Source organism: Lissotriton vulgaris, chromosome 1_1 (genome assembly GCF_964263255.1).
Source record: "Lissotriton vulgaris chromosome 1_1, aLisVul1.2, whole genome shotgun sequence".
NCBI classification, from domain to species: Eukaryota; Metazoa; Chordata; class Amphibia; order Caudata; family Salamandridae; genus Lissotriton; species Lissotriton vulgaris.
In genome coordinates, this window is record NC_141685.1 from 1,429,650,115 (window position 1) to 1,429,674,360 (window position 24,246).

The window sequence follows — 24,246 nt, forward strand, 5'->3', positions numbered from 1 at the left end:
TGTCAAAGTAAGTACATATGTAAAACACACTCCATGTGAGAGTTGACATATATAAATAACTGAACATAAGAGCCAGTGAATGTGAGAGTGGCTGTATGAATCATTGTGAACTTGTATCAAGGATTGTATAAGAGAGTAAATATGTGTTAGTATATGTTTGAATAAGTAAGGTGTGTATAACTGTATAGTTGAGGAAATGGAGGTGTGATTGATTCTTTGCATGACTGACTAGGTGTGTGAGTAACTCCATGGATGTGTGACAGTCTGTGAGTGCCTGTTTACACTGAGTGTATCTAAGGTTATATTAGAGTCTGAAGATGTATTATCACATAAATGATATCATCAGTGATGTAATCAGTAATGTCAAATGAGATGTCAGTGATGTCATCAGTGATGTCATTTGAGATGTCATCAGTGATGTCATCAGTGATGTCATTTGAGATGTCATCAGTGATGTCATCAGTGATGTCACTGACCATGTCATGAATGATGTAATATGTGACATCATTAGCAGTGGATTGCGGGTCCGCGATATATAGTTAGTGCAACTAACTATATATGGAATTTCAATGGTTTTGTGCAAATAAAATAAGGTTTTTTAAATGCTAATCCCTAACTATATATGGTCTATAACCTATGGTTTTTTCAGTGAATATATATATATATATATATATATATATATATATATATATATATATATATATATATATATATATATATATATATATATATATATATATATATATATATATATATATATTTATTTTTATTTTTTTCAGTAAACTGCAGCAACCTCAATCAAAGTACCGGTAATGAGTGCACTTTCTGGTAAGATTCCAACAAAATGCTTTTATTTGAAAGTCAAAAAGCACTGCCAGACGCATTTCGGCACAACCCTATTTCAATATCAGTGTGGTCAACAATTAATTTCTCACTGGAGAAGTATCAAGAAGTGGGTCGTGTTCCAAGGGGATTGAGGGGATAGCACCATCTTTTGAGAACCCCAATCCCCTCATGCTCAAAGAATGGGCTTCAGGGAATCTTGATGCCTCCATGAATATGTTTTGCCTTCTTATTAAATATGCGGAAATCGATCGGAATGAAATGTTAAAAGAAATTGAACAACTGAACAAAGAATTGGAAGAAGAGGAAGACCAGAGTTTTATAAAAAATATAGAGATGAGATAGATGTTAGATTGGTCAAACATCAAGAAACTATCAGTACCAGGAAGCAATATAAATTTGCGCGCGATAAAAATGATTACGAGACAGGAAGAATATTCACGTTTGCGCGCAAGTTTGATAACGCAAAGCGGCAAGCCATGGTACCTAAGGTCAATGATCAAACATCGAAAAAGAACCAAACTGCAGAGTCATCCAAACGGAACTGAGTTCGGCGGCAAGTAGCTGTGACTCAGACGATGGAGCTGTGGGGATTTCTAATCAATGTCAAGTACCCACTAAATATACTCCCTCAGAAGAGTTGGGTTTTCTTGTGGAGGACAGATTCAAGACATTGCGACCGCAAACTCGACAACAGCGGAAACCAAACGAAAAGCAGACAACAAAAAACGCAGTGCAAGGAGGAAATGCAGGAGGCAGAGGGTCGGCAAAGAGAGGCAGGGGAAAGAAATGGTAACAACAGTGTCTGCTATTGAACACCCTACGGAATCCCCCACTGAGCCTATGTTAGTCTGCAGCAACATTGAAAGCTTGAGGATAACAAGCACAGATTTCGTATCAGTGAAACCTGAGGCAAACACTGTGATCAATCTATCAGATACCATCTTGGACAAGGCTGAGCTTCAGTTACTTTCTTTAGGTCTCTCCTATTGCCCTAAGAAATCTTTCAATTATGTTGAAACACGTGTTGACGTGTTCAAGTTTATCCGCAAACTTAAACTTAAAAAACATTTCAAATTATCGAATGCTCATGTGAAAGCATCTGAGATTGTGGGAAATTCTCAACCGTCCAGTGTGTTTCAAATATCGGATACTAAGGCTTTGAGAGTTGCTCATGAGTTGGTTCTCGATGAGGATTTTGCAACTGGTACCACCCAACATAATCTTGCAAATACGGGTATTATAACAAATCAACCGTGTGCCACCAAGTTCAAACCTCCTTCCACATTCTATCCCATGATGCCTAAAGACAATATAGATGCTTTTGGAGACATAGTGGTGGAGGATCTGAAAAAGCTTCAATGCACCATCTCACGTAGGACCAAACGTATTAGATATGCGGAAAAACAATACAGCAAACTAATGAAAAAACTATGAAGCGACTCCAACCTAATAATAAACAAGGCCGATAAAGGGGGCAACACTGTTATCTGGCCCCGTGCTCAGTATCTGGAGGAAGCGGAAAGACATCTGAGCGATCAAGCATGTTACAGAAAAGGCAGCCTTAATGATATCATGCGCCTGAAGGACATTGCCCACAAGGAACTAAATCAATGGAAGCAGGTAGGATTACTAACATGCTTTTCAAAAAAAATATTTCTCTGTTACACCTTTTTTTTATTTGATCCCCAAAATTCATAAGCAGACTTCCCCGGTTCCTGGCCGTCCTATAATTTCAGCTCAGGGCAGCTTATTGGAATCTATCTCACGTTATGTGGATCATTTTCTACATGAGTATGTGGAGGCTTTGCCATCGTTTATCAAAGACACAGGACAATTTCTGTCTAAAATCAATGACATTGTTTGGGATAGTGAGTTTGTATTGATAGCCTTAGATATAGATTCTCTATATACAAGCATAGCCCATGTGGATGGATTGAATGCCATCAAATTTTATTTGGGGAAACGGAGTATTGCGTTTAGTCAACATAGCAATATGCTGTTGAGAATGTTGGATTTATGACTTAGCAATAATTATTTTTTGTTTGATAGGGAAATCTACCAATAGTTGATAGGAGTGGCTATGGGGGCATGCTTCTCCCCTACATATGCATGTTTACATGTAGGGTGGTGGGAGGAGCATGTCCTCATGGGTTCACTTGCAAAATTATTCCCCAACAATATAGCTCATTTCTGGCATTTCATCAACGACATCTGTATGATTTGGAGGGGTTCGGTAGCATCAGCTGCCGAGTTTGTCAAAGTAATCAACGACAACCAATTGAATCTTAAGTTTACATCGCAAATTAGTACCACCATGATCCGATTTTTAGATGTTGAAATTTATGTCTTGGATGGTAAATTGCAAACCCGACTCCACAGAAAGCCTACGGCGGGCAATTCAATTTTGCACGCAAATAGTTCGCATCCAGGTCATCTGGTCAGAAGTATCCCTTATGGGGAATTTCTGCGAATACGTAGAATTCGCAGTTCCAAGTCAGATTTGGAGAAATGCCAGAATGAAGCCTTTTTGAGATTTTGTGCAAGAGGCTATCAGGCATCCTTATTACAGGAGGCTATGAATAGGGCTAATAGCATGAAGCGAGAGGATTATCTCACTTCCACCAGTGTTAACAGGATACATAATGAGCAAGAGTTGACAAAGGAAGCCCCTGATAAGGTTAGCTTAATCACTACCTTTAATAGTGAGGAAAGGAAGGTGAGGGGAATATTGAAAAAGCATTGGCCCTTGTTAAAGACTGATATTAGTGTGGCACCTTTGTTACCAGATGAACCATCCATTGTCTTTCGAAGAGCACCCTCAATGTGGGATGCTCTGGTTAAATCGAGTCCTGAGGTAATCATAAAGAAAAATTGGTTGTCTGATAAATCTGGATTTTATAAATGCATCTCTTGCAGAGCATGCAAATTCGGTATGAACACCAAGGAATACTACTCTGCATTTGATCCTATGCCTATCCAGATTAAAGGTCATTTTACGTGCCGCACTGATTTTGTGGTCTACGTGCTACAATGTACAAGTGGGCTCAAATGCATTGGGAGCACCAAATTACAGGCTTTTAACCGTATCCTTCAGCATCTAAGGGCAATCGTCAACTCTGATGAAAATTACCCAGTTGCGCGACACTTTGGTTTGGTCCATAAGAAAAACTTGAATGATCTGAAATACTTCATTATTGATGCAGTGCCCAAAAACATCGAGGGGGTTAACAGAGAGTAAATTTTAAGGCAACTGGAAAGCAAATACATTCTGCTTTTAGATACTAGGATTCCTAATGGAATGAACACAGGGGAGGACCTGCATTGTTTTTTTTAAATTATGGATCAATAGAAGGGTGGCAGACTTCTAGCTACTGTTTTTTGCACCCCTATAGTCCCGATATCCGAAAGAATCCTGTGTTGCCTGTATTCTTTTCATAATCAGTTACATAGCTAACTGCTATCTTTATTCTCAGAATTGTCCATCTAGACTCCTCTATGCTATGATGTCGTAATGTAGCACTGTATCTGTATATCAACTGTGCTTGCTACATCTGTCATGATATTATTGATTATAGTAGAGCTTCGTTAGACAGCGTTACGTATATACATATATAGGATGGAAAGGGCACTATGCCATAAGTTCCTTCTATCATAATGAGCTGTCATTCAATGATTAATTGTCATTCCGTAGTAGGATGTATTGCTATAAGAATTGTTATAACAATCTATGAATACATGTAAACATACATAATTAGGCTCAGCATGCATAATCATATTGTCTTCCCATTGTTATTAATCAGCTGGTGACTGAATATAATATGAGTTAGGCAGTTGTTCTACCTCCATGTCACGGTTGATTTTGTACTTTGCACACTGCACGTTTTTTTTTGCACTATTACGTATTACATTGTAGCACTTGCACTTTAAAAGACTTTGGGTCGTTTTAAATATTTATACCAGCCCAGAGTTCATAGACTATTATTATTATAGTTTTTCTATAACTAACATATGCTCTGCGTAAATTATTTAAAAGCTATGAGTGGCAGGACGAGCATTTTGCGTTAGCATTGTCCGTGGTGTATTGTAATAATGAATTATAATTGTTTTTACAATGATTGAATTTTTATCACTCGGATTCATCATTGAAATGATATTAACTATTATAGTGTAATCTATATGTTTATGGATTGATAACGCCCCTTTTTTGTCAATTGTGCACAGTATTTAAACACTAGTATTGGTTCCTCGAGTCATGTGATCAAGGCTACTGTGACATAGCCGAAACGCGTCATGCTGGCGACAAGGGGTCAATAAACCACTTTTGAATTTAATCTTAGCGCTGTGGAGTGGTCTGTACCTGTTTTTCTTCGTTGGAACCTATATCCGAGAGGGAGGTGCAGCAGGAGTTTGGATCGTATATATATATACATATATATATATATCTGCAGGTACTGGATCCCACCAATTAGAAGGAAACAGAGACGGCACACCAGGAAATCTTGCACAAACCCTTTATTGTGCACTCGTTAACCCAAGACGACGCGTTTCGGCGTAAGCCTTTATCAAGTAACCACCATTTATATATATATATATATATATATTCACTGAAAAAACCATAGGTTATAGACCATATATAGTTAGGAATAAGCATTTACAAAACCATATTTTACTCACACAAAACCATTGAAATTTCATATATAGTTAGTTGCACTAACTATATATCGCGCACCCGTAATCCACTGCTGATGATGTCACACATTACATCATTCATGACATGGTCAGTGACATCACTGATGACATCACTGATGACATCTCAAATGACATCACTGATGACATCACTGATGACAACATCCAGTGACTGTATGTTTCTGTAAAGTTAAAATATGTCTTACATATTGAAGAATGAGTGGATGTATAAGTGTCTGGATGAAGGATTTAGTAGGTGCATGACTGACTGTATGAGTGAGTGATTAAATGTGTCTCACTGAGTGCATGGGTTAGTGACTAAACTGTCTTAATTTGTGCATCACTATGTCTGTTGTTCTGTAAACTGTTGCATGTGTTGATAAGTAGCTATATGAGTAACTATATGGGTTATTGATTGGTTGCCCAAGTATTTGTATGGGAGACTGAGTGTGTGTGTGGGTGGCTGGGAGGTGTATGACTCTGTGCATAGATGTGTGAGCAGTTGATTCACTAGATGTATGGTTTCAAAAGTGCATGTGGAAACAGCTGTATGGGCGGTTGACTGTGTGCATGAGTGTATTGGTGAGTGAATGGATATCTCAGTGCTACATGTCAAAGTAAGTACATATGTAAAACACAGTACATTTGAGAGTTGACATATATAAATAACTGTGCATAAGAGCTAGTGAATGTGTGAGTGGCTGTATGGATCATTGTGAACTTGTATCAGGGATTATATAAGAGAGTAAATATGTGTTAGTATATGTTTGAATAAGTAAAGTTTGTATAACTGTATAGTTGAGGAAATGGAGGTGTAATTGATTCTTTGCATGACTGACTAGGTGTGTGAGTAACTCCATGGATGAGTGGCAGTCTGTGAGTGTCTGTTTACACTGATTGTATCTAAGGTTATATTAGAGTCTGAAGAGGTTCATCGTATTATCACATGATATCATCAGTGATGTGATCAGTAATGTCAAATGAGATGTCATCAGTGATGTTATCAGTGATGTCATTTGAGATGTCATCAGTGATGTCATTTGAGATGTCATTAGTGATGTCATCAGTGATGTCATTTGAGATGTCATCAGTGATGTCATCAGTGATGTCACTGACCATGTCATGAATGATGTAATGTGTGACATCATCAGCAGTGGATTGCGGGTGCGCGATATATAGTTAGTGCAACTAACTATATATGAAATTTCAATGGTGTTGTGTGAGTAAAATATGGTTTTGTAAATGCTTATTCCTAACTATATATGGTCTATAACCTATGGTTTTTTCAGTGAATTTTCAAGGTTTTGTAAATGCTAATTCCTAACTATATATGGTCTATAACCTATGGTTTTTTCAGTGAATTTCATTGGTTTTTTAAAAGCTAACATCTGTAGCTGTAAAATGTATTCTTCTTTAAACCCAAAAATATATTTTAGATGTTTATTAATAATTTTTTTTAAATATTTTCTTTCTTCGCTTCCAGTTCGCGAACCGGGAAGCTTTCCGTTAGCTCATCTTGATGCCGCGACCTAGTCCGCGAACCGGTAAACATTTCGTTTGCGCAACTGTGACGCGTCGCGGAAGCGCGACGTATCACTTTGACGCGTAATGCGTCTTATGACGCGCCGCGTTAGCGCTCCCGGAAGTGCTCCGGACCGCGAACCGGAAGCGATCCGGGACGCGGCGCGCACCGCGTAACGTGAGCGGAACAGGTCATGTGACTTGTTTATAAAACTTTTCATTGGTTCATTTCACTTTTGGTTTCCAAATGATGTAAGACTAGGTCATATGACCTAAAAATAACACTTTTCATTGGTTTAGAACTTTTGCTTTTCCCAAATGATGAAACCCCCTCCTTCTTTCCTCACTCTGACTTTCATCTTGGTGAGAGAAAGACCATTTTCCTATAGTTCAGCAATGGCTTCTGTACTTGCTTCAGCTGGTGCACCCCCACCACCACCTACACCTCCTCATGGGAAGAGAGGACCACCATCTCAGTACATCTCCAACACAGAGGAGGAAGAGGATGAACTAGAGGAAGAGGAGACAGAAGAACCACAGTTCATACAGGAGTTGCCCCGTGTTTCCCGTCGGAAAACAAGTTTCATCTGGCAGTTTTTTTCAATCCCTCGAGGGGAGAAGAAAGTGAATGCAAGGTATGCCACCTGCCTCATTTGCAAACACAGATTATCAAGAGGCACTGAAAAAAAGTATAGCATGGGAAACTATACCATGCATCGCCATATGACCAGGTGGCATCCACTCAACTACAGCCGTGCAGAGTTGCGTGACCTGCAGGATAATCCCCCAACAACTCCTGTGGCTAGGTCAACCTCGCATATCTCTTTGACAGGAGGAGAGGCACAGGAAACCGTGCCAAACATTCAGAAGAACTTTAAACACATGAAACTAACCTGCTTGTATTGCGGTGCTCTGCTTTCATGAGGGAACATGAGCATAAAGTTAATGAACATTGCTTACTAAAATCACAATTGCCCTAACCAACCCAGACAGTAATTTTTTTTTTGCTCCTGTTGAGCCCTTTTCAATGCCTGTTTTTTGTTGTTTCCCCTCCATCAAAAACAAAAAAAAAACATAAAACTGTTCAAAAAATACAAAAAAAACAAAAAATGTTTAGAAAAAAAAAAAAAAAACAACAAAAACATTAAAAAAAAAAGTTCTTTTCAGAACTACCTCCCCTTTCAAATAAAATTGCTAGAATGTTTAGCACTCTGGCAAGCTCTATTTCTTTTGGTTCGCTTTCCCGTTCGCTGCCCGGTTCGCGAACTAGAAGCGAACCAAAAATTTTTTTTTTTTAAAAAAGAAGAGTTAGTATAAGGGAAGTAAACAGAGAGTAATGTTAAAAGAAAGACAGCTATAGGGAGTAAACCAGAGATACTGTTTAATAGATCTATTTACCGAAGAAAAGATGGAAAAGGGTATAATTGCAAAAAACAAAATGGATAAGGAAGTGAAAGAAAAAAAAGAGAGTAGAACAACATATCTGTTTCAGCTTACATGAGAGACCATGGAATGGGCTCCATGTACAACAATAACTTGTGTTACTGCATGCCAGAATGCTACACCGAATATGCAATTACAATTTCTCAAAGAAACAAAATCTATTTGTATATCACTTGAGACAAAGCCACATTTTAAAAACACAGCTTTCTTCATCATTTTCTCCTTAAATCATACTATTCTCTATCTAAATTAAATAAATCTTTTCTCACCTTAGCAAATACTTTTTGAGTTTCAAAACAGTCTCAGAAATACACCAAATTGTCTTCAGCAGAACAAAGAGGATGCACTCCAGAGGCTGCAGCTATTGAAAGCACAGCAATACAGATATTCATTACACATATAACTCTTCCCTCACTTTTTTCAAATCAAAACCCTTCCCCCCTCTGCCCTCTCTGCCTTTTTTGCTTAGCAACCACCTCCTGAAAGACCTCTCATGTTTGCAAGTTCACACAACAATGTTTCAATTGAACTCTGAACTCTCAGTGCACCTGCGTATCCAGTGCAATCTTTCATTAAATGTTTTTTCCTTGACCATTCAAATTACATCTTTCAAAGAACACATCCATGCACCCTAACTTTCTGTTTTCAGAAATGGAAATCCACCAATCACTGCTAATGAATCATTAGCACTGAAACTCCACAGTTTTTTTTCTTTACAAACTCCTACTGTTTCAACTGCCCTTTCATTACCACACTTCATCTGACTGCAGCACAACCTTCTCTCACCATGTTTAAAGTCTGGATTGTTGGACATAGTTACATCCACTGGGCTCAAAGGTATGCTGAGAACAGAAATTTACCTAACCTCAATTTACAAGATGTGGAAATTAAGTGGTTGGGCCAAAGAGGATTAAAATGTCACCAATTGATACCATTGGTGAAAACCTTTATGCATTTGCCAAAACCTGACCTGTTAATTGTGCACTGTGGAGGTAATGATTTGGGCACTTTGACTGGGGTAGGTCTGGAAATGCTTTTAAAGGACACCTTTGAGCAATTAATGGCACTTTTTCCTCAAACTGCCTTGGTATATTCCAATATATGCCAAAGACAGAAATGGAGGTGGTCCAACCAATTTTGTCCACAAATTGAGAAAGCGAGGAAGCATGTAAACAAATCTGTTTCAGCTTACATGAGAGACCATGGAATGGGCTCCTTGTACAACAATAACTTGCGTTACTACATGCAAGATATCTACAGAGGAGATGGAGTTCACTTCTCAGATGAGGGCAACAGAATTTTCATTGTGCATTGGTACCTACTTATAAGTACCTAAATGTACCATAAACCCAAAAGCTCTTCTCAGAGCTACCCTTCATCTGATCACTCACAATTATTATTTTTTTCTAACTTTTTTCACTAATTTTCCACAAAATACGCTCCCCGGGGCGCTACCCGGTTCGCGAACCGAAAGCTAACCTCGCGGAATTTTTTAAAAAAATGTTTTTTTCCGCACATATAAGCCTCCTCAGCCACCCTCAGAAAACCTAGGGGGTCAAGATAAGTCTACCATGACCCCTTCTACCCATTCTAAACATTATTTGCCCTCCATCTTGTATCTTAATGCGACCGAAACACAAAATGGTGGACTCCCGTGACGCTTAAAGTTCGCGAACCGAGCCGCTTCCCGGGAAGCGATCCAAAAAAAAGGTGGGAAAGTAATTTACAGAAAAACGACTAGAGACACTCTCACCAAATATAGATTAGCTCATACTACATAACAATCCCTTTCATTTTCACAAATTTGATTGAAATTCCATTTAGCCATTTAGCCTGTAGACCTCTCTAAGTACCGTGAGGTAAATTACTTCACAAAACACATCTGAAGTGTTGGAATTGACAACCAATGAAAATGTTACTTTCATTTTCTACTTTTATTACCTGACATTTGATTGGTTATATACCTGAATATATATAAAGGAAGAGAAGGAAACACAGTCATTTTGACTACTACTTCTTGTTGTATATATCATTTGGAATATCAGTAATCACTTCAACTTGTTTCTAAAGGTAAGTTGTTATTTTTAAAACTGAAGTATATTGTGCACTATAAGTAAATATGGTAAACTTTTTCAGATAGTTATATACTATCGCTCTGTAGTAGTTATAGATTTAGATAGACTTCTCTGTTATAGTTATGGATGGACTTAGACTTCTCTTGTATAATTATAAATTTACTTACGTTAAATCACATACACTTTTTTATATTCCTACTTCCACTCTGATACTATACACTGCCCAAAGATAAATTCACTGATAAAAAATGCCTATCTAAAATTATTCCCAACAGTGCCCTATCTCTACTAATATATATTTTTTTAATCCAAATTTCAGGCAAAATGGAAGGCGAAAACCAAGTTTCTTTTGAAATGGACCTGCAAGAGAGCAGCCAAGAATTGATTGATACAATTGATCAAATTGACATGGAATTTATGGATGAAACTTTGGATAAAGAACTGCTGCAATGTGTCCAAGCAGTAGATGACCTCCTTGAAAATGAGGACATTTTACAACCTCACAGATTGCAAACAATATTCCAAGAAAATAATGACATTTCAGACACTGAAATGTTAGAAAGTTTAATAAATTATGAAAAACAATAAAAAAAAAATACTTTAAAAATAAAGAAAACAAAAAAAAAAAAAAAAAACAACAAACAATTAACATACAGTATTAGAAAAGTCTATAATTCTTTTATCCTTATAGTACGCTGACCAGAACGCTTCCCGGTTCGCGAACTTGGCGCTCACCACGCAAAAAAAAAAAATATTTTTTTTTTTTACCCTCCTGGGCCCTTTTAAAACCTCCACATAAAACCTAGGGGGTCAACGAGGATCTACTATACCCCCTTATGGTAATTTCCCCCTTTGTTTTGGCCTCCTCTTGTCTCTCGATCCTACCGAGAGACAAGATGGCGGCCGCTCCGGACTGTTTAGAATGTTGACAGACACCGGAAAACCAATCAGCTTCGCTTCGCAAAGTTCCGATACGCGAAAAGTTCGCGAACCGGAGCGCTGCCCGGAGCGCTGTTACAGATATATATCTTGTTTTAAACGTTAATTTCTCAAAATCCACTGAAGCACATATATTGAGACCTAGCAAAGGCACATCGGGCTAACAGTCCCTACAATTTTGCCAAGTTTCGTGCAAATCCATTCAGCCGTTCGGGCTAAAAGTGAGGCCAACCGCCCTATGGAAATTAACATGGGAAAAACGCGTTTTGGGACCCCCCTTTTATCTCAGCCCCCCCTTGCCGAACACCCCCCAAATTTCCAGGAGCTGCTCAGAAACAAAATGTGCCATTTTCCTGAAAATTTCAGCCGATTCCGTCCACAAACGCCAAAGTTATTAGACATAGAATTTTCAAAAATCCCATAGGGAAAAAATCATAACTATATATACCTACTGGCGACCGCCAGTAGGTAATATATATATATATATATATATATATATATATATATATATATATATATATACACATATATATTTTTTCAGTAAACTGCAGCAACCTCAATCAAAGTGCCGGTAATGAGTGCACTTTCTGGTAAGATTCCAACAAAACGCTTTTATTTGAAAGTCAAAAAGCACTGCCGGATGCATTTCGACACAACCCCTATTCCAATATCCGTGTGGTCATCAAATAATTTCTCATTTAAACCATGGACGAGTACTTCAGACACAAACATTTACATAAAGAGAGATAACGGCACATATAGTCTTGAAAATATGATATCAATATGGTGGCCTCTTGGAGCGGTGTATAAGCTTCGTTACCAATATATTACAGCCTCTCTCATGATTACATGTCTGTTGTCATGCATTTTCTTGACAACATGCTGGTATAAATTTGAGTAGTGGGCAAAAAGTTGAGAGAGTGGGGGTCAGTAATTTTGGTAACAATCATCATATTAAAATATATTTTATTCAGTCAATGCAATTAGATGCCACCATATTGATTATTAATTGCATCTATCACCCTCGTCAGATATGCATTACTATTGCATTGCTCACCTGGAATCTACTCAACAACAATCAAGCACTGAGTGGGTTATAAAACACATACTCCATTCCATTCCATTCCATTCCAAAAAGCTTTATTCAATGTGTCAGGTCATAAAAGCACATAAAAAATACATCCAAAACATTTCCAAAAAACAGCAGCTAAAATCTCATACACGCCTGATTGAATGGATAAATAGAATCACCATAAAAATACTCTAGGCTGAATTCACTGAGGATCAGTCTGCTCCTGAGGGCCGGGCGCAGCCCCGCAAGATCCACTTGGCCAGGCTTGGCTCCGCCGATCCCCGCAGCTCCAGCAACAAAGGGCCGGGCTTTGCTCCGCCTGTACCCCCGGCCGGGCTTGGCTCCGCCGGGCCCCTCCCACCCTCGTGACCAGCAGCAGCGGACGTCAGAGGCAAGCGCCAGGAGGCGCATAAAGGCACCCTCGGTGCAGAGTCCGGGGGAGTCTTACTTATTTTCCAGCTGCTCCTGAGGGCCGGGCGCAGCTCCGCCAGATCCACTTGGCCGGGCTTGGCTCCGCCGATCCCCGCAGCTCCAGCAACAAAGGGCCGGGCTTTGCTCCGCCTGTTCCCCCGGCTGGGCTTGGCTCCACCGTGCCCCTCCCACCCCCGTGACCAGCAGCAGCGGACATCAGAGGCAAGCGTCAGGAGGCGCATAAAGGCACCCTCGGTCCCTCGTCCCGCGGGACGCGCGCGCGCCGGGAGAAGCCCGGGGCAAGGGCCGTGCCGTCTGCGGCCGTCAGAGGCCGGAAGAGGCTGTGCTGGGCAACGGACTTTGGCCCTGTATCAAAGGACTAATATACTCAAGTGAGACTTTCAACTTTGTAATCTGGATTAAGTGCTTTTGTAGTTTGCTCTGTTGTTCCATCTGATACCTAGGTACAATAGCAAGTTTGGACGATGTCTAAATCTAAAACTGATAAAACTGCATCTGGGTTGGGCACCATGGACAATTATTTGGTATAAATGGTGAACCAAATTAAAACCGATCGCAGGGCCTCGCTAGGTCGAGGGACTAATCCTGATTTACATGAAGTTACGCCCACCCCATTGGCAGATCCAGCTGTGGTTGATATTCCTGTTGTATCTGATAGGGCTGTCATAACGGCTGAAGCACAGGTGCATGCTGAGTTGAATGAGGATTTAACTGATATACCTGTTACTTCTGTTATACTTACTGCGGAAATAGAACAGCCACTGCCTGCCCCCAGACCAGTGAGAACCTGTAGAGAGTTACAAATCAACCGTGGGGGGAAGTACAGCAAACAAAGAGTAGAAACAGGGCAATTAGTTCCAAATGGCTCTGCCATTGGAATTGATTTACATGAAGATAAAAATGCAGCTGGGACAAATATAAATTCGGAGCAATTTGCCCTATTGATTCGTACTATAGAAGCTAAGATAGAGGCAAAGATAGAAGAGCTGTTGAAACCCTTGACATCTAAATTGGATACTGTGGCCCTATAAGTCAATAGATTAGGTGGACTGTTAGGAACTCACTTGGCCTCAGCCTCGGCTAAAAGATCTAAGGCTGTGGACAAGGGCTCTGCTGGAGAGGGGCGGGAAACTGTTAGAGTGAACTCACAGCAAACTAGTCAGCAAACAACTGCAATTGAAATTGCCTCACCTGATCTTACTCCACCAATCGGGCAGAACAAATAGGCGACAGTAGATCCAGAGGGTAACCCGGATATTAGACAAGTAAAGAAATGTCGCTACATTAATCTTCCACCTGACAGTGTACCTTATGTGGTTGTACTAAAAAATGTCCCGCCTACTGACTGTCACTCTGCCCAACCCTATGAGGAATCCCATGATTCATTAAAAAACAAAACAGTATTGTGGTTGAATAATAGATTTGGCTTTCCAATCACTTACTCTGATCAAATATTGTCAACGAGAAGGGTGAACTGGATTGGCCCGTCTAGAAAGACAGTTAGTGGGGACTGTATCATTGTTAACTTTAAGCATCCCCAACACGTTGCCACAGTCTTACTAAGAGCAGCCTCCTTAGCTTACAATGTGAACAGTGTATGTGAACGCCCACTTGGTTATTTTTATACTCATTTAATCAAAGCCCCTCCTAATCCTAGGAAAATTAGACCATTTATTCCTATCCAGACTCCGGCCCCTGAAGTGACATATCTGTATAATGTTGATAAGCACTGTATGAATGGGTTCAATGTTGTAACGCAGAATAGATTGGATTCACTCTCGGGTCTAGAAGCGTGCGATTGACGTAAGGAATCCGAGAGACTGGGAAAGGAGAGATTGGCTGAAGTGGAATGTACGGAGATTACACGGACAAAAATGAGTAAAAATAATGTAATCTCATGGAACATTGCGGGACTGGGTGCTAAGATGGAGGACTGCAATTGGATCAGGTATATTAAGCAGTATCAGATTATCTGTTTGCAGGAGACTTGGTCAGTTGATTGTGATAAATTCCTTGAAGGGTATAAGGCATTTTATGTCCCCGCAATAGCAACAACTAGGGGAAGACCTAAGGGGGAATGGTCACATTCATCTCTGTTCCGCTATCTTGTAAAGTACGCAGAGTCTTAACAAGCAATTCTGGAATCATTGGTTTAATTTTTACTGGAGAAAATTGTACGGCCTGCTTGGTCAACTTTTACAATGCTGTCAATCCATACACAGCCTTGAGTCAAATCTCAGCACTGAATGTCTTTATTAGTATTTCTATGAAGGTTTGCCTCCACAATCTCATGATTATGGGTGATTTTAATGTCCACCCTTGTGGTGATCCCCTTTTGAAAAGTATTTCGGATCTGCATTGCGCACGATCCGAGGGTTTGCATCTGGAACGCACGATAGAGGGGGAACTCTTTAATGATCTATTGAATGATCTGGACCTGACGCTGTCAATGGCATTGCTGGATCCTACCAAGTGTTTGAGACCCCGACGTTTAAGGGACATGGGAGGGGAACTTTCATTGATTATGTATTACTTACATATCCTATGCAGTCCTTTGTGGATTCTTTTACTATTTAAGAAAGTGAATTCAGTGATCATAACCCGCTCACTGTTCACCTGAGGGGTCCATGGATAGCTAAAGAAAGACCGAATCATATCATTGGTAGGGTGAGCACAACTGATGGGAGACGTCGCCTAAGATTGTCTAAGATTAACCCAGATCTACTGTACAAAGACATTAAAACCATTTGTGCAGATGAAATTACGGTTTGCAGTCAGGAAGGGTTGCAGCCGTGTAAGGTCCTTAGTGCTTTCCAAAGTCTATCGGGAAAGGTCACCCAGCTGCTGTCGGCGCCAGCAAAGAATTTAGAGAACGTGGGACCAAAATGGTTTAACCACGATTGCTCTAAAGCAGCAAGAAATCTAAGGCTGGCAGTGGTAGGTACACCAAGAATAAAAGAGACAGTTCAGCTGTGTCGGAAAGAATATAAATCGACCATTGCCAAACATAAGGAATCCTTAAGAGAAGAGGCATGGAGTGAGATTCTTGATCCCACTACCTTGCGGTGTAGTTCCAGATTTTGGGCGGTAATGAAGAAACCTTTTTTGGTCCAGGAGCCAGGTAAACGGTCTGGAATCCTACATAACAAAGGAGGAGTGGGAAGCACACTTTAAGCAACTATATTGCTGCCCAATGGTTGAAACATCCAACCCTGCCCCTTGTAATAATGGTGAAATAATCAGTTTTGATAGAGGGGAGGTTATTGAGGGTATTGTAGGACTAACAGCTGGGAAAGCCCCTGGTCCTGTCGGGATTCCTCCAGACTTATTTAAGTCTGAGCCAGATTTCTGGGCACCAATATTAGAGTGTGTTTTTAATGTTGCTGTGAAAAATGGTTGTTCACAATCATGGGGGGTCTCTACGATTGTCCCGGTTTTCAAGAAGGGGGACAAAGGTAGTCCACATTGCTACAGACCTATTTCACTAATAGACTCTATGGTTAAAATAGTGAGAAGAATTCTACTGCAGAGACTCCTAGACTGGGCGATGGAAAACAACATCATGTCCATCTCCCAGTATGGATTCTGCAGTGGTCGCTCAACAATAACTCAGTGCCTTATTCTCTTTTTAATATTAAGTAAGAACACTGTTGCTCAAAGGGGTACCATCCACCTCGCCTTCATGGACCTGTCCTCAGCTTTTGACTGTGTAAACAGAGGAAAGTTGTGGCAGTCCATGAGGGCAAAGGGTGTAGATAGTGGAATTGTTAATTTTCTTGTTGATCTACATGGCAATACTAGAGCAAATGTGAGATATTCTCAAGATCTGAGTACAACTAATAATTTTGACATTAGAAAGTGTGTTCACCAAGGATGTATCTTGGCCCCCTTCCTTTTTAATTTTTATATTAATGAGCTAGATAGCGTCTTACAGAATGTATCTGCTGACTGCCCAAGAATAGGCAGGCGGGGAATTCCTGTACTTTTATACGCAGATGATGCGGTTTTAATTTCTAGAACTGAGAGGGGTCTTCAGGCTCTCTTAAATGCTTTTAAACTGTTTATGACGGAAAGAGACCTTTTGGTCAACAATTCAAAATTATTTGTTATACAAGTTGGCCAACAACCAAGAAGGACTTTTCATTTAAAATCGATGAAGCAGTAATCCCCATATCAAAAACGTTCTCGTATCTTGGAGTTCTTTTTGATACTAAACTTAACTGGGTACCTCATCTTGCAAAACAGAAAGGGGAACTGGTTAGGGTTAATGCTTCAATCTTTAATTTTGCATCAAAACTGGGAAAAAAAACTACCAGTGCTATGTTGAAACTTTATAATGCAAAATCAGTGGCAACTGCTATATATGGTAGTGAAATCTGGGGGTATGTTGCTGGTGAGCAGCTGCAGATCGCTGACATTTTTTTCCTGAAGCGCCTCTTTTGTGTCCCTGCAGGTACGTCAAATTTTGCAGTACACGAAGAGCTAGGGACACAATATCTAAGTGACATTTTTTCCTTACGCCCGCTGACCTGTTGGTTAAAATTGTGGTTGAATCAGGATATACCGCTGACACATCTGATAGTGAGGGATTATCTGATCCAGGATAAGGCAATGTGTACTCCGTGGATAAAATATCTGAAATCCAGTTTTGCCAGGCTTGGCCGCCTGGATCTGTTTGAACACCCAAGTCGGATTGTAAAAGGGGATCTGGAGTTAGCTAAACAGGCACACTAGCGAAAGAAGGGTTGGAGCAAAAAGCCTGCACCTGTTATGGCCAGTGACTCTTAAGTGGTATGATGGTGCTTGAGAGACCTAGGAACACAACCCTATCTGTTCCTTCAAGGACAAAGTCCAAATACACAACATAAACTGTGGAATCAGCACCCATCAACAAAACATTTTTTTGCAATACGAACGATGTTACTCTTGAATTTTACATCGCTCGTTCTCGCAGGTCACCATGCCGCTTTCGGGTCACTTCTGAGTATTCATCGGATATATCAGATCTTTCTAAAGTTTACGTGAATTAAAGAAACTCTCCTGCTCACACTACATTCCATAAAGACAGGTGTTTGAGCCCTGAAGAAGTCTCAGTTGATGAGACGAAACGCGTTGGCTAAGAAAAGAAAATCTACTGTGAATTGGACCATTTTTTTCTACTGTGAAAATACAATAAAGAATTGAAAATACACGACTATCAAGTTCGGACCAGTTCATTTGATATGGACTCTAACCATTGATTTAGGACACTAACTATTATTGCAAAAAAATGTTTTGTTGATGGGTGCTGATTCCACAGTTTATGTTAACTAAACAGGCCTTCCTTATGGACAGGAAGACCCAGAGGGAAGGTGTAGAGCTCCAGAAACAAAGTGTGAGAAAATTTGTCATGTTGAAAACTTGTGAAACTATAGAGCAGTATTTGCTGGGCTTACTGACCTCTCATGAAAAGTTCCTGCTAACAAGGTTTAGGTTAAATCTTTTCCATCATCTGCTGATTAGGCCAAACACTGATATTTTTAATAAACTTGCAGCACCCTGCGGCTGCGACAGAAAGTGTCCGCAAGTATTGCTGCATTTTATGTTTTAATATAGGTTTTATGAATACCCACGCAAGCGCTATCTGGTTACTTTTTTAAACAAACTTAATTTTATTCAGATCAGACCGGCATTCATGTATTTACAACTTTTGCATAGTGACAGTATTCTCCAAATTACAGAATTTTTAAAATTGACTGTGAGGCTGAGAATTTGTATGGACCGGTAATGGTCCCTTGTGCTGAATTATCTACTTTTTGATTCTGTTGTTTGGAAGACAGCCCATTCCTGCACCTTTGGCACTTTGTCTGATATGTGTTTACAAATCATGGGCCATATGTAGGTAAATTGCGAATACCGAATCCTTAATACCGAATTTTACCGAATCGGTATTAAGAATTCGGTAAACGTGATGTAGATAAAAATTCGGTAAACTTTACCGATTCGTTATAATTCGGTATTAAATACAGATTCTGAACTAATCGGTAAAAAATAAAAAATACTGAAAGCCTAATACCGATTCGGTGTTACAGAATCCATTACCATATTCGTAAATACCGAATCGGTAATTCAAAAAATCGTAATTTGGTGAATCAGCCAATCCTGATACACCCAATTACCTCCCAAACAGGAAGTGGCCACACCCAGCCAGGTGTACAGGACCAGGAGCTCACTGTGAGGCAGGCAGGCAGGCAGGAGAGCTGAGGAGCCAGCAGCAACACAGCCACACAGCCACCAGCAAGGCAGAAAAACAACATAACAAGCATTGAAATGGCAAGCCAGGACAGGGAGAAGGAGGGAGGTGACAGAAAACGAAAACTCAAGTTCAGTGACAAGGAGCTTGAGGTCCTGATCCAGGATGTCAGCCAAGAGCACCACAAGCTTTTTGGAGCCCAGTCCCACCAAGTGCCAGAGTGACAGAAGAGGCAAATCTGGAGTGGCACTCAGGACAAGATCAATGCCATAGGTGTGACCCTGCGCACCATAGAGGACATCAGAAAGAGGTGGTACGACCTCAGGAAGACAGCAAAACTGAGGATGGCAGAGAGACAGAGGCAGGCTGGCAAAACAGGAGGAGGTAAAAACCGAGCCCCAGCACCAACACCACTGGAACAGATGGTGGAGTCCACCATCCAGCCGGAGAGTGTGAGTGGCGTGGGAGACGCAGATAGCTCTGCCAGAGCAGCAAGAAAACAAGGTAAGAAGCATGCCCAGCATGCTGCGCTACCCCCTCCCCAACCCCAATCCTCATAGTGGTAAAAGGGCTCCCACTCCACACCATGTCTTACTGGTTAACTGCAATGCATCATGAGTGATGTAGTCAGTGTGAACTCATGATCAGGACAGTCAGGCCAGCATACACAATAGCATGGTAAATTAATTGGATAGGTCAGGACAACCACTGTGCACTGTAGGCATGTAGTTTAATGTAATGCCATTGCAGACAGAGCATTGAGTATATTTACATTTGTGTCATTACAGGTGAGTCATCTCGCAGTGCAGCAGAGGGCAGCAGAGGCAGGTCAGCCAGGCCAGAGGGGAGGCAACATGATGATGACAGCATGCCTGCAGGGAACACCAGCTCTGCGCCATCACAGGCAGCCAATCCTCCACCACAGCCATCACCACAGCGCCAGGGAGGGCCGCAATCCCCTCTCACTCAGTCACCACTGCGACGTTCACCAACACCACCACCACCACCACCACCACAGTCAGGCAGGAGGCATGCCGTGGTCACCCTCCAGCAGATGGAGGAGTCGGAGGAGGAGGGCAGATTGGGCGAACAAAGTCCCATCGGAGATAAATCCAACAGGGAGCGGGCTGGTTCTGCATCCGAGGGCGCCCACATATCATCAAGACGCCGCAGGGCAAGGTCGGACAGTCCAGAAGCATCCGAGCAGGGTGACAGTGTGTTTGCTGGACTGGAAGGCAACATGCTGAAGGTCCAGCGCCTGCAATGGAGGGAGATGAAGTCAATGCACAGAGAGGTGGCAAACATAAACAGGCATATGCACAAGATGGAGAAGGGCATCAGTGCCATGGGGGAGAACTTGTGTGCAGGGTTGGAGAGAGTAGTTACCTCGGTGGACAACCTCTGCAGCCAGCTTGAGCAGGACCGTGTTGGCAGGCGCCGGGAGAGACAGAGACTCCAGGCCTATACCAAGTTAGTGAACCGGCTGGCCACTACAATATCACTGATGTGTCACAGGTCCATCGCCATGCAGGAGGGGATGGGGCATTGCAGCAGGGATGTGGCCAGGGGGATGGTGTCCATGACCTCAGTGCTAGAGCTCATGCAGAATGCCAAGGCGTCCAATATGGAAGGGGGGGCAGTGAGGAGGCTACCAGTCGTGGTAGCATTACACCCTCACTCACCGAGTGCAGGAGGCGTAGTGGACGAAACGTGCCAGCACAGGAACAATCCAACACACCAGACAGTGTCGATGGGGATCGTGCACATGCAGCACGTGGAAGCAGGAAGTAAAGGACTATGGCTGTGTACATGCATGTGATGGGTGATGTAACTAAGGGTGGGTGTAGTTCGCGAAGTAGCGCTACGCGAAGCTACGCGAAGTGCACTTCGCACTACGCGAACTTCACGTAGCACTACGCGAGCTGCGTAGTAGCATGTTCGCACTGTGCAAGAAGTGTTTTCAATGATTGCACAGTGCGGACAAGCATCCGGCACTGTGCAATCATTGAAAACGGCATCTTGCACAGTGCGAGCTGTAGTTTTCTGCTGCTTGAGTAGATTATTACTTGAGCTGCAGCTTTCTCAACGCGAACTGGTAGTTTCTCATTGAGAGCGGTCGCGAGCATGCGCAACCACTCACAATGAGAAACCTTACCTCCCCGCGTTGAGAATCTCGCCGGGATGTCATTTTGCGTGCTCGCGGTCGCGAACATGACGTTCAGGACCACGAACAAGCAAAAAATGAGCTCTGCACTACGCGTGTTCGCACTGTGCTACGTGCAGCTCGCGTAGTGCGAAGTTGCGCAAACTTCGCAAACTCCGCAAGCATAGCGTAGTGCTTCACCCAGGCCTAGATGTAACCCATGTCCAATTGGACAATGCTCGCAATACTGGAGGTGTGCCCAATAAACACCTCTACATGTAACTGTTAATGGCTCAGTGTTGTTACTCACTCAGAAATAGTTAGACGTAATCTCTGCCCGTCTCTGTCTCCCATCATGTTCAATTGCAACACCAGCTGCGCAGGGCTCTGGCTGAGGGTTGTCGTCGTCCTCGTCCTCTGACTCAGTTAGTTCCACTGCTGTTCCTTTTTTAGTGGCCAGATTATGTAGCATTGCACACGTAGCAATTATCTTGCAACATTTGATGGGGCTGTACAGACATGCACCTCCTGTTTTGTGGAGGCAACGGAATCTGCTTTTGAGCAATCCAAATGTGCGCTCCACCACGTTGCGTGTGCTCCTATGTGCCACATTGTATCTCCTCTTCCTTCGGGTAGTTGGGTTGAGATATGGTGTGAGTAGATACGGCCGGAGGGCATATGCTCTGTCACCTATGAACAGAAGTAAGTGGCATTAATTTGTGTGACCAACAGCTTGAGCCAGGGTGTACATCAGGGTGTGTCACATTTACTTACCTAGTATGTATCCGTCGCCAAATTCACCAGCATGCAGACGTGTATGTATGCCACTGTTCCTGAAGATGTACGCGTCGTGGCTACTCCCGGGGAATTTGGCCACGCTGTCTGTTATAATGTATTTGGCATTGCAGATCACCTGCACATTGATTGAGTGGGTGGATTTGCGGTTTCTGTATATGTATTCACTTGCTGCAGGTGGGCAGATGGGAATATGGGTCCCATCGATGCAGCCAATTACGTGGGTGAAATGGGCAAGTTGGTAGAACTCCAGCTTGGTTCTCTGCAGCTCCGCCTGTGTACTGGGGAAGGAAATGTAATGTCCCATTCTGTCCATCATGGCGTCCAGGAAGGTGCGGAAGAAACGGGATAGACAGCTCTGTGACACTCCACCCACTGCAGCTATCACACCCTGGAAACTTCCTGATGCAAGGAGGTGCAGGCAGCAGAGTACCTGGACATGGGTGGGGATTGCGTGGGCCCTTGGTGTCTGATGCTCTAGATAGGGTCTTATTTCCCGTATTAGGTCCAGGATGGTGTCTGGGTGCAATCTGTATCTTTCATGTATTTCAGGTTCTGTCAATTGGAACAATGTGATGCGTAATCTGTACACCCGCTCTTCACGTCTCCAGATCCTCATTCCTGCTGCTCTCAAGTGTAGCCGCCTTGCTATGAGGTAGAGGCCTGCCATTGTGTTCACACAGATGCATTTTGGGCCTGTTTTTATGCACTGTACCTGATTACCACATGCTCTTGAAACGTGGTAAATACCGATTCGTTATTACCGATTTTGGTCATATTCGGTAATAACGAGGTTTGCTACATTGCATTTTTGAGGATTTTACCGAATCGTTTATTCCGATTCGGTATTCTTTGTTTCGTTAATTACAAATCGGTAAAGAAATTTTTTTACTGATTCGTTATTATCGATTCAATTCGGTATTACGTACATCTCACATGGCTAAATAAATGTTGGTAACACCGAAAAAGACCCTTTTTCGGTGTTACCGACCGGTATTTGGCCACCTACATATGGCCCCATGTGTTTTAAATTGTTTTATTATTGTTTATGTACTTTTATGGCTTGTACAAAAACCGAAATAAAGCCTTTACTTACTTACTTACTTACTCTATACATCATAAGAATCAAATAAAAATTCATGCAATAAAACAGTATATTTTTAAAAAATGATACAGTTTACAGATAGAGAGGATCTGAAAATGGATAACCAAGGGCACCAATTCCTTAGAAACCATACAGGGTTGGGAGAACGGCAAATAAAAACTATCCCATCTGGACGGAGTAACAAAGAAGGCCTGGAAATTACAATTATTCCCAAAAAGATAGTGTGAGGAGAGGAAGATGTCTTGGTCGGGAACAGGTATAGAGAGCTGGCTTATATAGACCAGGAGGAGGAGGGGAATTTGAGTACCATCTATTAGGAAACTGGGTCGTCGCACAGCCTGCGCATCTTGTCTTGGAATATTAATGGCTACAAAAGAATACAGCCCCAAGAGACTTTTAAAAATCTCCTAGGGAAGACCGATATTAGGTGCCTACAGGAGACATGGCTGTGAGACGAAACCCCCGCTACGGAACGGTTTGCTAATCATATAAAACCTGCAAGAAAGAATCAAATGGGTAGGGCATCAGGTGGACAGATGACGTTAGTCTCCACAAGGATAGTGAGAGATATTCTTCACCTCGACTTAACATGTGTCTGGGCATTGGGTAGCAGACTGCTGATCCTAAATAACAACATAGGGGGTGGAGGTTTATGTATTCTCAATGTGTACATACAGAAAGGGGAAAACATGAGTATAAAGCAGAGCTGGACCGTTTAAAAAAGGATATAGAGAACTTATATTAACTCTACCCTAGAGATGTGATTTTAATTTTAAGGGATTTTAATCATAGACTAAATCCCCTAAAAACTGATGCCTGGAATAATGACTTGCTAAAAGCGTATAACATAGAGTCTGCAATGTTCATCAGCACCGAGCTCTCAAATCAGGATGTGGAGCTTGGTCGGCTGCTGGGGGCCATGGGCTTGGTTTGTGTTAATGGTAGGAAAGAAACAGA